Source organism: Palaemon carinicauda, chromosome 4, assembly GCF_036898095.1.
Source record: "Palaemon carinicauda isolate YSFRI2023 chromosome 4, ASM3689809v2, whole genome shotgun sequence".
Lineage (NCBI taxonomy): Eukaryota > Metazoa > Arthropoda > Malacostraca > Decapoda > Palaemonidae > Palaemon > Palaemon carinicauda.
Genome location: NC_090728.1, coordinates 176777327 through 176791723, shown reverse-complemented (window position 1 = coordinate 176791723; position 14397 = coordinate 176777327). Strand labels below are relative to the sequence as shown.

The window sequence follows — 14397 nt, the reverse complement described above, 5'->3', positions numbered from 1 at the left end:
GTCAGGTTGTTAGAAATAGGCCTAGTTAGGATTCGAAGATGTTATCCTGATAAGTGAAACTCCACGAGGATAACACTTAGATAATTGAGACCTCAGAGAGGTAAAAAGATGTATGTGTATTTTCGTTCGACTTCCCAAGTTCACTGATACCATTCCATTAGACTGGCGAGCAAACCGAGGGATATAGGTGGGAAGATTTCCCGCCAGCATGTGAGAGGACTTCTGATGTTTCGATCGATATGGTCGGAGCCAGGTTGTCGGGTTAGGGGTAATGCCTGAGCAGAGAGAGAGAGAGAGAGAGAGAGAGAGAGAGAGAGAGATTTACCTTTTTGATTAAATTGTTTTTTTTTCTTTCAACATTCATAAAATTATGCTTATAGCTTGTGAACCTCTCGACACTATTTTTGTTGTTGAAATTAGCAGTAAGTTACTAATCACCTTGTAGATTTTGTTTGCTAAATTAGAATGATTTGGTAAATGGTGAGCAACATTTAAAATATAAGATTGGCTACATAACTCTCTCTCTCTCTCTCTCTCTCTCTCTCTCTCTCTCTCTCTCTCTCTCTCTCTCTCTCTCTCTCTCTCTCTTATTGATGTTTCTGTTTGAGACTGATATGCTCACTTATAAAAAAGGATTTTACTAGGTTATAACATTTCATCGAGCAAGATTTTCATTCTAAAGTCAATTTCCACTTTCATATATTTCACATACACTCATGAAGAAGCTACATAATTGTTTATATAGCTTTTGAATAACTAAATATTCATTAATTTTTTTTATAGCAGTGCACAAATCATAGAAAAGCAGATAAGTTTAAAACTTTAGTTCCACGATACAACTTTTATCGCGCTTAATCAGGATATGCTGTACAGTACAACACATTTTTACGGATTACTCCCGAAAAAAAAAAAAAAAAAAAGACAAACCGTTATTGCAACAGCTTCAGTATACTCGCATTCAACAACCTGTAAAATTCCTTCTCATGTTTTTTTTTTTTTTACTTTTCGAATTATTATTATTATTATTATTATTATTATTATTATTATTATTATTATTATTATTATTATTATTATTATTATTTGCATTTTGCCTTGCAATTAAGATAAAATCTATTTAAACATGAGATTTGGTATGTTTTACGATAACTTTTTTATAGCCCTCTCTGAGTGGTTATATCTTAACGTGATGAAAGGGTTTGTGTACTGCCATGATCAGTAAAGCTGTACTAGTCAGGGACACCCACACTAGGTTGGTTCGCTGTGTGCAATCAGATAAGTCCCCCACCATCACCAATCCGCACTGGCTAGCGTGGTGATGAAAATGGCTAAAGACATGAATGAAAATGCGTCTGAGCCTCCTGCAGTGGGGAAAAAATGGCTGAATTTATTGTTGTTTTTACAAAGAATATTTTACAAATATTCTTCTTGGAAAGTGTATTACTCGATTTAATTTCAAAGACTATGCCATTCCAGTCATCTAGCTTTAGTTCTTCCTGGTGGTTGAGGGCTTGAGGCTCATTCTTATCCATACCTCTTGCATACCCTCAGATGCAGAGCTGTAAAGGCCTTCTCCTCCTTCCCCTCGAATTACACGGACCAAACCACCACGAAATTCTGATGCATCCTTTACGCTAAACTGTTTACCACTTCTGTGTATGTATTTTCTCAGTCTATTTTTATTTTCTTACTTAAATATTCTAAGATATACTGCAGAATCTATTCATCTCAATCTTTTCGTTTTTTTTTTTTCCGTTAACAATTGGCATTACATTTCACTTCATATAGGAGAATCCTTTTAACTATCTCTAGAAAACACATCAACACACACACACACACACACACGTGCGTGCGTACGTGCGTTTTAACTCATGAAACATTCCTTAGAAATGCCCTTCGTAACACGAATCACTAGTCTGTAGTTGCAAAAACGGTCGCTTACCAGATGTTACCAACTTTATTGCTGCAATAGGTTACTTGACGGATTAATTGTTATGGAGATTTACTGAAGATTTAGATTTGCTTGAACAAATAACTTCATTTATTTTATACCATGATATTGACGTGGCAGCTGTCAAGGTCGTCGACTCCATGAATTAATTCTTCAATATTAAAATTCTAAGAGAAAAATATAATTGTAAAATTTATGAGCCTTTGTTCCATTCGTAGCAATTCCTCGGTTTAGGCCTATTCTTAATAAGCATCCATTTATTATTATTATTATTATTATTATTATTATTATTATTATTATTATTATTATTATTATTATTATTTGCTAAGCTACAACCCTAGTTGGAAAAGCAGGATGCTATAAGCCTAGGGCTTATTTTGTCTTATGTCTGATTTGTAGATTAAACATAATTTGTACAAAATAAATACCTTGAAATTTGTAGGAAATTAATACAATTAAGAAAATAAAATCCAGACAGCCAGTGACTTTGAAACTTTATAAAAGAAACTTCTTGCAAACCCCAGAGACATCAACATCATATTTCTTCCTGTCAGTGAAAAAGAAGAAAAGAACGTCGGGGTGCTTTGTTCTTCAGTAGAATAATAATCCGGGCATGCCGCAAGGCCAGTGCCAGAGTTCTCCGGGTAGAGAACGATTACATTATCTCCCTGTTAGCACTTTTTCTCTCTTTTTTTTTTATAAGTCGGCGACCATGAACTATCCGGTGAGACAGTTTTCGAAAGAGGGCCTGTCTGAACACCTCGTAGTGATGGCACGAATGCAAATTCCAGTTTTGTGTGTGCATGTGTGTTCGCTTGTGTGACAGAGAGAGAGAGAGAGAGAGAGAGAGAGAGAGAGAGAGAGAGAGATTTACTCATGTAATTTTAGATTTTGATTCACTTATGGTGTAATATATTATGTGAAGTGTTATTCCCTTAATTTAATAGTATCTAATATGTAGAGATATAAAGATTTGGAGATCTGAAGTAGGTGTGATAGTGTCATCATATGATCATATCTGTACCCACTCTTCAATGACAATGCAAGAATAATATCCAATTCTCCCTCGGTATTAGGCATATAGTGTATAGTTTCACTAGTACAATGGTAAAGAAAACGTGATTCTTGCAACGGATTTAAAGTTAACAAAACTTAAGCGCATTTTCCATGCGTAAGAGAAAAAAAAAATCCCGTTGAAGGCAACACCAAGCATTATTAACCCAGAAGTACCGGTTGCTGACATCCATTGCACATTAAGATATGATAAAGCGTTATCTAATCCGTAAGTATTAGTTGTTTATTCCTGTTAAAATGCAGAAAATTCTCCTTACCGAGCAATATCACTCCCTAATCTTATCTACTCCATTACACGTCAGACGTGGGCTGCTCTATCGTATTGAAGGGGAGTTGCTTTAACGTTTTTATTATCCTAATCAGCATACTGTTCGATAATCATACCACCAATAAAAGACACCTACGATAGAAATACTCGAACACTATCCTACGGAACGCCAAGAGGGGTCTAGACTTAGTGGTTTATATTTAAGGGGCAATCTCGGCACAGGACTTTCCCGGAAGTGTGGTAAGATAATGCAAGGGAGATAGTGGTATGGTGAGGTCTTACGGACCCCACCCATTTATCAACGACGGACCTAATTAATGTATCGGAAACCGTAATTAGTTTGTTTTCGGTATACTCTATTTTACCTGTTGGTACTTTTGAACCATGAATGTTTTGACACATTTGATGTTGGCATCATTTTAAAGTTTTTTTTTTTTTTTTTTTTTTCCCTGTCCCTCTCAAGATGAAACTTTTTCACATGGAAAAAAAGGAAGTTGTGATTGAAGTACTTTGATATAAACTCAAGAATTGAATAATAGAATCGTTTTACGTGTTTGATATTGGCTTTCATGAAAATAAGGAGGTGGAGTTAGCAGATGATACTATTCTTGCTGCCGTTATTCACTCATCCCTAAACCGGATGGCATAGCCACTGACATGGACGAAATCCCGCCCGTTCCGGTGAATAGTTGTCACACGTTGTGAGGTGTAGTTTAGAAAACCGAGCCTTTATTGATTAACCGATCCTTGGCTGAATCAGGCTATGCTTATACTGTGTTTTGAATGATACATGTTTCCTTCCTGATTTATTTAGAAAGAAGCTAAGCAGCTAGAGAGGCAAAGATCTTTTTATGCTGTTAGCTGTTATTAGCAGGGTGTAAGTAATTTATTATCTTACGCTTGGAAAATTCATCACTTACTTTGGTTATCAAATCTCGCTGAATCTGTTCTGCTAATGCCCCGACAAACTTGTTTGTAAGTTCGCCTTAAACTGGTAGAAACCACTAACATGGAACGTTCTGCCTTTTATATTTTTTAACCAAGCACCAAAATGTTTATGTAATTTCTTCCTTGTTTAAAGGTCATTCATGAGTGGCAGAGGCAAAGGAACTCGTATACACATATATAGTTCCTAAGCTCTCTCCACCCAAGCAAGGGTCAGGGAGAGGCAGGCAATGGCTGTGGATGACTCAGCAGGTGTGGGTTTCTGTGCGCCTCCCCATTTTCATAAATTATTATTATTATTATTATTATTATTATTATTATTATTTGCTAAGCTACAACCCTAGTTGGAAAAGTAGGATGCTATAAGTCTAAGGGCTCCAACAAGGAAAATAGCCCAGTGAGGAAAGAAAATATGGAAAAATACCAGAGAATTTTAAGACCAATAATACAATTAAGATAATTCTTTCATACCATAATCTATAAAAACTTGAAAATGACAAGAGAATAAAAATAGAAAAGCTTCAAAATAACAAGAGGAAGAGAAACAAGATAGAGTAGTGTACCCTCAAGCAAGAGTACTCTAACCCAAGACAGTGGAAGACCATGGTCCAGAGACTATGGCCCTACCCAATACTAGAGAACAATGGTTTGATTTTGGAGTGTCCCCCTCTTAGAAGAGCTGCTTACCATAGTTAAGAGTCTCTTCTACCCTTACCAAGAGGAAAGTGGCCACTGAACAATTACAGTGCAGTATTTAACCTCTTGAGAGAAGAGGAATTGTTTGGTAATTTCAGTGTTGTCAACTGTATGAGGAAAGCTTTTCTCGGAGGACACTGCAAAGTCAAACCGTTGTTCTCTAGTCTTAGGTAGTGCCATAGCCTCCTGTACCTTGGTCTTCCACATTTTTTAATTAGAGTTCTCTTGCTTTACTATCTTATGTCTCTTCCTCTTTTTTTTATTTTTTTTTTTACAGTTTATATGTGAAGGATCTAATTTAATGCAACTGTTACTGGTCTTGAAATGTTTCGTTTTAACTGTTTATTGTTCTTTTGTAGTTTATTTCCTTGTTTCCTCCCATCACGGCTATTTTTCCTTACTGGGGCCCTTGGGCTTATAGTATCTTGCTTTTCCAACTAGCCCTGCTTGTGTTAATAATAATAATAATAATAATAATAATAATAATAATAATAATAATAATAATAATAATAATAATAATAATGTGTGGTTATGGACTTTTTTCTCATACACTACATTGTTACGTAATAGTAGTCTCACTAACATGAAATGTAGTCGTTGCAACACACCATCATGCGTGCCATTCGGAACGAACAGATCCATGACTTACTTAACTAAATAAAAACCCAATTGATAAAGCTAATTATATATATAATGAAATTCAGATTATGACCATTCCCTACTTTTTTTTATTATTATCCAAATGGGGTTATATACATTAAAAACACTAATTATCAAAATATTAATCGAGTGTTTGAGGATCAATAGGCAACACCAGTATCTGAATCCAGCTCTCAAGGTCGCGGTATTATGTTACGTGTTTAAGAGACTATAAATATTAGATGTTATCGAGAGGGGAGGTTGAAAGTTGCTGAAACAACAAGTGGAAGAATTTTCGCGAAATTAAGTTTGTTTTCATCTGTATTTTGTAGTTTGAAAATAATTGTTTTCACTTGTTTAAAAAGTTACTTTTTTGAAAGATGATTGTTTGCAGCTATTTTGCTGGAGAAATCTTTTTTTTTTTTTATATAACTTTCCTTTTCCTGGGCCGACCAGTTTCAGCACTTTACAAAAGTATTGTTAGAATTAAATTTCTTTAACATTAATTGTAAATACCGACGAATTAAGTTGGAGAGGCAGTATAGTACTAGTTGATATATGATGGTGTTATGTTGTCGGAACAAAATACCATGCGGCGTTGGCCACTTGTGGCATAGCAAGGTCTGAAGTATTCTTAGAAGTAGTTACATAACATCGTGAGCAAGTGGGCGCTACTTTTATTTTGCCTGACGTTTAGCCTAGAGAGAGAGAGAGAGAGAGAGAGAGAGAGAGAGAGAGAGAGAGAGAGAGAGAGAGAGAGAAATGCAACTTACTAAAACTATTTTTTTAGTTTTCCCAGCAGTTCATACAATTAATTCCGGTTTGTGTTGATTTTGTCATATAACGAGTGTTCATGGGATGATTAACATTTCTTAGTGATTGAAGATGATTTTTCAAATTTCTCTCTCTCTCTCTCCCTCTGACTTAATAAACTATATATAAGTAGGCCTAATGTATAAGATATATAGAATATTTCATGATCAGTAACAACGTTATAATAGATCGATCCGTCATAATAAACTATAAAACAAGATTTATTCCAACCTGTTGGTTGTTATTCAACTGTAGTTGATTTTAGGCCGACGTAAATGTGAGGTAGTAAGACGAGTGCGTGACAGGTCAATGTTCACTCTTCATTTTCTCGGTAAAAAATACATAGAAACGTATCCATTTTTTTTTTAATTAGTTAAACTGAAGCAAATTGTTCTTATCCTATAAAAACGTATCTTTTTTTCTTGTAATTAGTCAAACTTCAGCTTATTGTTCTTACATTATTATAAAATTTTACTTATAAAAGTCGTTAGTGAAACGTCATAACAATTTTCCCCAGATTTGAGTTTATCGATTACCTTTTAGCTTCCGTAAACACTTGCCATGAACAGGTGCGAAGGTACTGTACTACGAAATTACTGGTATTCTGTTGAGAGAGAGAGAGAGAGAGAGAGAGAGAGAGAGAGAGAGAGAGAGAGAGAGAGAGAGATTCTCCAAGTCCTAGATTGAATCTGAACATTTACGTATCGAAAATATTTGCTTAGGATACATTATAAACACTGAAGATACCCTTTTACAATCCTAAATGTAGATGAATACAGTTATTTCCTAAAGAATACAACCGAATAATCTCGGAATACAGTAGTTTTCCATTTTGAATACCACTGAATTTGATACTTCATTTCAGCCAAAAGACACTATAGAAGACTGAATTAGACTAAAAGAAATATTATAAGAAACCTTCCATCGAGATTTGTAACAAATTCACTCCTGTTGCGCCACAAGGTCAAGTGGGCTGTTGAGGTGAAAATTTATATTCTGCTCTCTCTCTCTCTCTCTCTCTCTCTCTCTCTCTCTCTCTCTCTCTCTCTCTCTCTCTCTCTCTCTCTCATTGTTTCAGATGAAACTACGGTGTTTCATCTTTCAAGTCACATGAACTGACTGTTATTGATGTTTCGTTTTGTTTATCAATGAGCCTGTTTCCCTCTTAAAAGAGGGTGGTTTCAGAGAAAAATAACGACAAAAGTTACTTTACTCTAATAGTTATGCTTGAATTGTTCAACGAATCAGGGATGAACATGTACAGAAAACCCTCGTTTCCATAGCAACAAAGGAGAATCATTGACAATACTTATGTTTTAATGGGAATATATTTATCCCCTTCTTTTAACCACAGATTAACTGTCAGTCATTTTAATACTTTGCAACTGTTATGCAGAACCTTAACCCTTTTGCTTATAACTTTTGAATGATGAAAGATATAGATTTCAAATTTTACGTTCACATTTCACTACTGTGATGTTTGCATATGAACGAAAGAGTGATTTGACTACGCCGTTCATACTAGAAGTATCATATTTCGTAAACATATTTTCTGGGAAAGAATACTTATGTGAGACATTTACTTTTGCAGTGATGACTTTTTTTTTCAATCGGTCATTGAGTACGATGTTCTGACAATGAAGTTACTCGGGACATGCTGGGAGGTTATAGTATTATAGAAACACTCTTGGAATTATGTAAGACTATAGTCAATTTCTTTTATCGATGCAGATTTGCACCGACTCGCAGCGGTGCCCTTTTAGCTCGGAAAAGATTCCTGATCGCTGATTGGTTGGACGAGATAATTCTAACCAATCAGCGACCAGGAAACTTTTCCGAGCTTAAAGGGCACCGCTGCGAGTCGGTGCAAATCTGCATCACTAACAGAAATGGACTATAGATATTTTTATTGGAAACTTAGACAGTCATCTTTGTTTTTCTGTGATCTAAAATGAAATATTATTGTATATATTTTGCAATTTATAATGCGTGTGAGTCTTGAGATTGCATTGACGAGTTTAAAACTGTAATGTTTTTACAAAAGTATTTGAAGACGAGACCTTTCAAAGGATGGAAGATAGACTTATAAATATCTAGTTGATAACAAAACTCTAGTTATTGGTATTTATTTTGATTCTGAGATATTGATTGTCTCCAAATAGACACGAGCTAAGCCGAGCGACCCATTATCACCCGAAAATAGTTTGCTTTTAGTCACGAAACGAAAATTTCTACCCGACACAACAATGATTCACGAGTTGGCTAAACATACCAGAGCATGTTTGTGAAAGGCTTAAGGTTAATCACGTTTGTATAAAAGTTTTGTAGGTACAGACCTTGATGTTTCTTAGACAAGGCATTTCTTTGTTTCGCTCGTATAACCACATTTATTCCCGATGTTGCTCATACGTTTGTGTGGATGTGCGGAATAGTAAGACAGACTTTTGAGTTTTCCGAAATTTCCGCATTAGACGCAATGTTATTTTATTTGTTTATTACTTTTCTTGTAGTTTATTTATTTTTTCTCCTCACTGGGTTATTTTTCTCTGTTGGAGCCCTTGGGCTTATAGCATCCTGTTTTTCCAAGTAGGATTTTAGCTTACCAAATAATAACAATAATAATAATAATAATAATAATAATAATAATAAGACTTGGGTACTATGTTTGTGGTGAGTGTTTTTTATTCGTGAATGCATGATTGTAAAGTTCGAGATCTAGGTGTATTTCTTGACTGTAACCTGTCTAAATGCCCAAATAGATAATGTAATAAAAACTGCTGGTTATCATCTAAGAAATATTGCGTTTATATAAAAGTACCTGGGCGAAAATTCTGTTAAGAAACTTGTGATAAACTGTGTTATTGCCAGGATTGACTACTGCAACTCTATCTACTACAATTTACCAAAAGTACAACTTAAGAAATTACAAAGCATAATAGAGGAGCAAGACTGATAAAAAGTGTCCCACCTAGAGAGAGGATCACCCCTATACTAATCGATTTACACTGGCCGCCGATTAAAGCGAGAATTGAATTTAAAATATGTACATTAACCCACCAAGTTATCAGAACCGGGCGTCCAAAATACTTGAGAGAATTGCTACATATTGCGCAGCCAACAAATCGTGTCGACACGAGAATAGTTACAGATGGCTTCAAACTATTGGAACCTAGATTTATGTCCACTTTAGGGTCCAGAGCCTTTAAATATGCGGCCCCGAGACTATATGATAAGCTCCCACGAAACATTCGAATAATTGAAGACATTAAGGCCTTCAAGGGGAAACTGAAGACTTTCTTATTTCATGAGTCTTTTGACAGTGACGATTTAACAGTAAATGAACAATATATGATATGAAATGTTAAATACTCTGAACGAACAAGGTAAAACGACAGTGGAGGTCCTGTAGAGCAGGGGTTCTCAACCTTCTCGGCCCATGCACCCCTTTCACCATTTGCAATTATGTCATTTCCCCCCCCCCCCACCCCACTTCCCGTCTTTTCCAAAGGTTGTCTCAAAAACTGCATTGCATATAATATGCAAATATCACTAAAAATCCTTTTATTTTCTTTTTTTTCAAACTGAATTATACATTTACAGCTTTACATGGATTATTTGTGTAATGGAATATTACAAATAATATGCAAATTGAAAATATCGATGGATATATTAAACTTAAATGAAAGTAAAATAGTTTTTTTTTTAATTTATAAGAACTACTTAACAGGCCAAACTGAAGCTGATGCAATTATTTTTATTCAGAAGATTACATGTCATCGATTGACGAAACCTGTGATTTTTTTTTTTTTTTTTTTTTTTTAGCCAATTCTGGGATACCCGGATGAGTGCTTGAAAAGCCACAACGCAGGTAGTTTTCTACCTCTAATCTACTGCGATGCTTCGTTTTAATTTGTAACAGAGTTGAAAAGCCTGACTCACAAAGATATGTCGATACAAACGGAAGCAATACACGGATAGCCATTTCTGCCACTTTTGGGTAGGAATCGCACATCAGAGGCCAAAATTCTGTTACCGATTTCTCATCGAACATATCTCTTACATCCAAATAACTTTTTAACTCCAAAAACTCATCTTAACAATCATGAGGAACTTTTTCTACCGACAGTTTGAATGGAATTCTGACTAAATCCAACTAATCACTAAGTTCGTGAAAATATCGTCTGAATTCATTTTCCAGTGCTGTCAAATGCTACAAAATCTAATTTTTTGCAAATTGTGGAAGTACCTTGTCTTCAACGCAAACATCAAGAATGGATGGCAGTTTCTCAAACATGGCTACATTTTCTGCATTTACCCTTTTCTTCTAATTTTCATGCTTGCTCATGAAAGCTTCCAAGGCATCTACGAATTCTATAATGTCTGTATTCCTTCCTTGCATCTGAAGATTCAGTTTCTTCAGTTGCTCAATTATATCAACCAAATAGGCAAGACGCATGATCCATTCCTCATCACACAGCCAGGCAGGAAATTCTGTTTTACCTTGCGCTTCAAAAAACAATTTGAGCTCATCTCTTTAGATGAAATACTTGCTCAGTTACATTTCCTCTTGAACGCAAACGAACATTTGTGTGAAAAAGAAGCGAATGATGGGTTGCATCCATATCAGTACATAACTGCTTGAAAAGTCGTGAGTTGAGAGCCCCTGCTTTGACGAAATTTACAATTTTAATTGTTTGATCCAAAACCTAATCTAGCGGAGCAGGAAGTGCTTTTGAGGCTAGTGTCTGACGATGGCTCATACAATAAATGCCTTTCACTTTTGGAGCTCGCTTTTTCACACATACTTGGAATTCTGATTTTGTCCCTAACATAGCTGGTGCTCCTACAACACCCACTGATATTATACCACGAAAGATTTTCTGATTCAGAAAAAGATGAAACCTTCTCCAAAATATCAGAGGCCTTGGTAGAACAAAAGAGAACTCCTCTTTAAATGAACCTGAGTGAAAATACCTTGCAAACAGCATCAACTGGGAACATGAGGCCACATCAGTTGATTCATCAAGTTTAATTGAAAATAAGCTAAATGCTAAAGACTTTATCTCCTGCACAACTCGATCCTTGATATTAGCTTCTCAGTTATTTATAGTCCAGGAGTTCCCAACCTTGGAGTTGCCAAGTAATTTTCTTGGGACCTACTTAATTCCCTAGGCATCTGTCTCTTCCTCAGTTCCTTATCCAATCCTAGGATTAATTTGGGTGGTCACTTGTATATTACTGTCTAATCCATTTTTCCTGGGCCACGTGACAGGCCAGTTACGCCAAAGCCTATAATTGCTCTCCTCGACCATAAACTTACTTCTGTCACAATTCACCCCCTGAAAGCCCAAAATTCACCCCTGGGGGTGAATTTCACCCCCATTGAGAACCTCTGCTGTAGAGAGTGAGGTTCCCCTGCTGTATGGGACCGGACAAGCAGCCACCAAAGTTAAGTAAATTATGCATGCATATTTTACTTGAAATATTTCTTCTGGCAACCAATGATACTTTTTTTTGAGCAGTTAAATCCTTGGAATGTTTTTTTTTTTTTCTTTTTTTTTCTTTTGTAAACATCATTTAATTTATTTTAAGTTTCTTATTTTGATCAATTGTTCCCAAATTGATATTAACTTATTTGATACTAATGGCTAGTTCATTTTGTTCTAACGGCGGTCCTGTAATGTAACACCCATTACTGTGTTAGGTTGCTTCATCATGCGTGCGTTTACTATAAATGGATGCAGGCAATTGTAAACAACCTTGGTATAGCAAAGAGGATGCTAAGTTTGCTTTTGGTTCGTATTGAGAAAGCTTTGTAAACTTATTCACACACACAGACACACAATGATAACAATAACAATAGGAAAAAGGTAATCGATATGTTCGTTTGTGTGCTATTGCTGCGCATTGATACCGCGATCAAATTATATTTTTTTATTTAATAAAAGTACTTTTGTTTCATGGTTCTCTTAAGCCAAGCAGTGTATTAGCCATAATAGAGAACGTAGGATAAATGTATGCGTGAAATATGTAAAAGAGCATTACAGAAGAAAGGGAACTAGAATCAACAGGTGAAATGTAACGAGAGAAATGTGCTTACTACTGAGTATGGAAGTGCTCATCTCGGGCGCATTAACCTTTAGTCTGAACACATGTTGAACACCACCATAGGAAAGGAATCAAGCCATTGATGTGCGGAACATAAACACATCTCTCCTTCGTGAATGATTAAGATAGTTGTGATTTGTGAATGGGAATTCTCAGAGAATACACATCATAGAGCAATCTCCAAAACTACCACAAAACTGCATCGTGTTTGACTGCAATCGCCTCTCTTTCTCTAGTGACTAATGATGGAGTCATTGATACCTATATCATCATCATCTCCTATGCCTATTGACGCAAAGGGCCTCGGTAAGATTTCGCCAGTCGTCTCTATCTTGAGTTTTAATTCAATACCTCTTCATTCATCATCCCCTACTTCGCGCTTCATAGTCCTCAGCCATGTAGGCCTGGGTCTTCCAACTATTCCAGTGCCCTGTGGACCCCAGCTGAACGTTTGGTGAACTAATCTCTCTTCGGGAGTGCGAAGAGCATTCCCAAATCATCTCCATCTACCCCTTATCGTGATCTCATCCACATATGGCACTCGAGTAGGCTAATCTCTCCTAAAGTATCATTTCTAATCTTGTCCTGCCATTTAATTCGCAATATCCTTCTCAAAGCTACTACATCTATTGGAGATCGTTTCATTGTCATGCCATGACTCATGTCCATAGAGTAACACCGATCTCACTAAACTGACATATTGTCTGATTTTTATATATAATTTCAGACGATTGGACTTTCAAATTTTGCCTAACCTAGCCATTGTCTAATTTACTTTTTTCAGTCTTTCACTAATCTCTAATTCTAAAGACCCTGTATAGATCATACCTATAACAATCAATGTACAAATAATTGTGTTATCCATTATCTGACATGTGATATAGACCGATAACATGTCAATTTGTAATGATACCAACTCACATATTGTCCAATTCATCAGGTTAAATCACAACAAATGAATAGTGAATTCAACACTGCGGTATCAAATACTCAACCATTAGTCGCTGGGGAAGAGATGCGATTACAAGCAGCACCTCACATATTTGTTTCACAATTAATTCAGGGATTCTGTTGCGAAGTCTCGAACTTCACCCTGTCCAGAGTTTCTTTTCAAAGTGACACCTGTTGGTTGTTGAGTCAAAGTGACGAGTTACATTTCGACTGATCACTTTGGGATGCCGGGAAGTTGTATATCGCTTAGTTTGATGATTTATTTTAATGTTTTTTACAATTCTTAAAATATTTTATTTTAATTGTTCAATATTTCTCTTGTTTATTTATTTCCTCTCCTCCCAGTGCTGTCTTTCCCTGTTAGAGCCCTTGGGCTTATAGCATCCTGCTTTTCCAACTGGGTTGAAGCCTAGCCAATAATAATAATAATAATAATAATAATAATAATAATAATATTAATAATTGTTTTTATTTATCGTGGTGATTATCTATATCTGGTGACAACGAGTGCATTTCAATTATGCTACATTGTATTATTATTATTATTATTATTATTATTATTATTATTATTATTATTATTACTACTTGCTAAGCTACAACCCTAGTTGGAAAAGCAGGATGCTATAAGACCGGGGGCTCCACCAGGGAAGATAGCCCACTGAGGGAAGGAAACAGGAAAAATAAAATATTTAAGAACAGTAACAACATCGAAATGAATATTTCCTATATAAACTATCAAACTTTAACAAACCTAGTGGTAAAGAAATAAGATAGAATAGTGTGCCCGAGTGTACCCTCAAGCAAGAGAACTCTAGTCCAAGACATTGGAAGACCATGGTACAGAGGCTATGCACTACCCAAGAATAGAGAACCATGGTTTGATTTTAGTGTGTCCTTTTCCTAGAAGAGCTGTTTACCATAGCTAAAGAGTCTCTTCTACCCTTACCAAGAGGAG

At 35.7% G+C, this 14397-nt stretch overlaps 1 protein-coding gene across 3 annotated transcripts in view; it reads left to right on the top strand.

The window, feature by feature from the left end:
• Positions 1-14397, top strand: part of scramb1 (scramblase 1) — a 129655-nt gene that overhangs the window by 14458 nt on the left and 100800 nt on the right. The window contains exon 1 of one of the 3 annotated variants that reach the window (XM_068372794.1): positions 3397-3530. The exons of the other annotated variants lie outside the window; for them this stretch is intronic. The gene's annotated coding sequence lies outside the window, so the exon portion shown is untranslated. Of the gene's footprint in view, positions 1-3396; positions 3531-14397 lie in introns of those variants that run through there. 3 annotated transcript variants of the gene reach the window in all.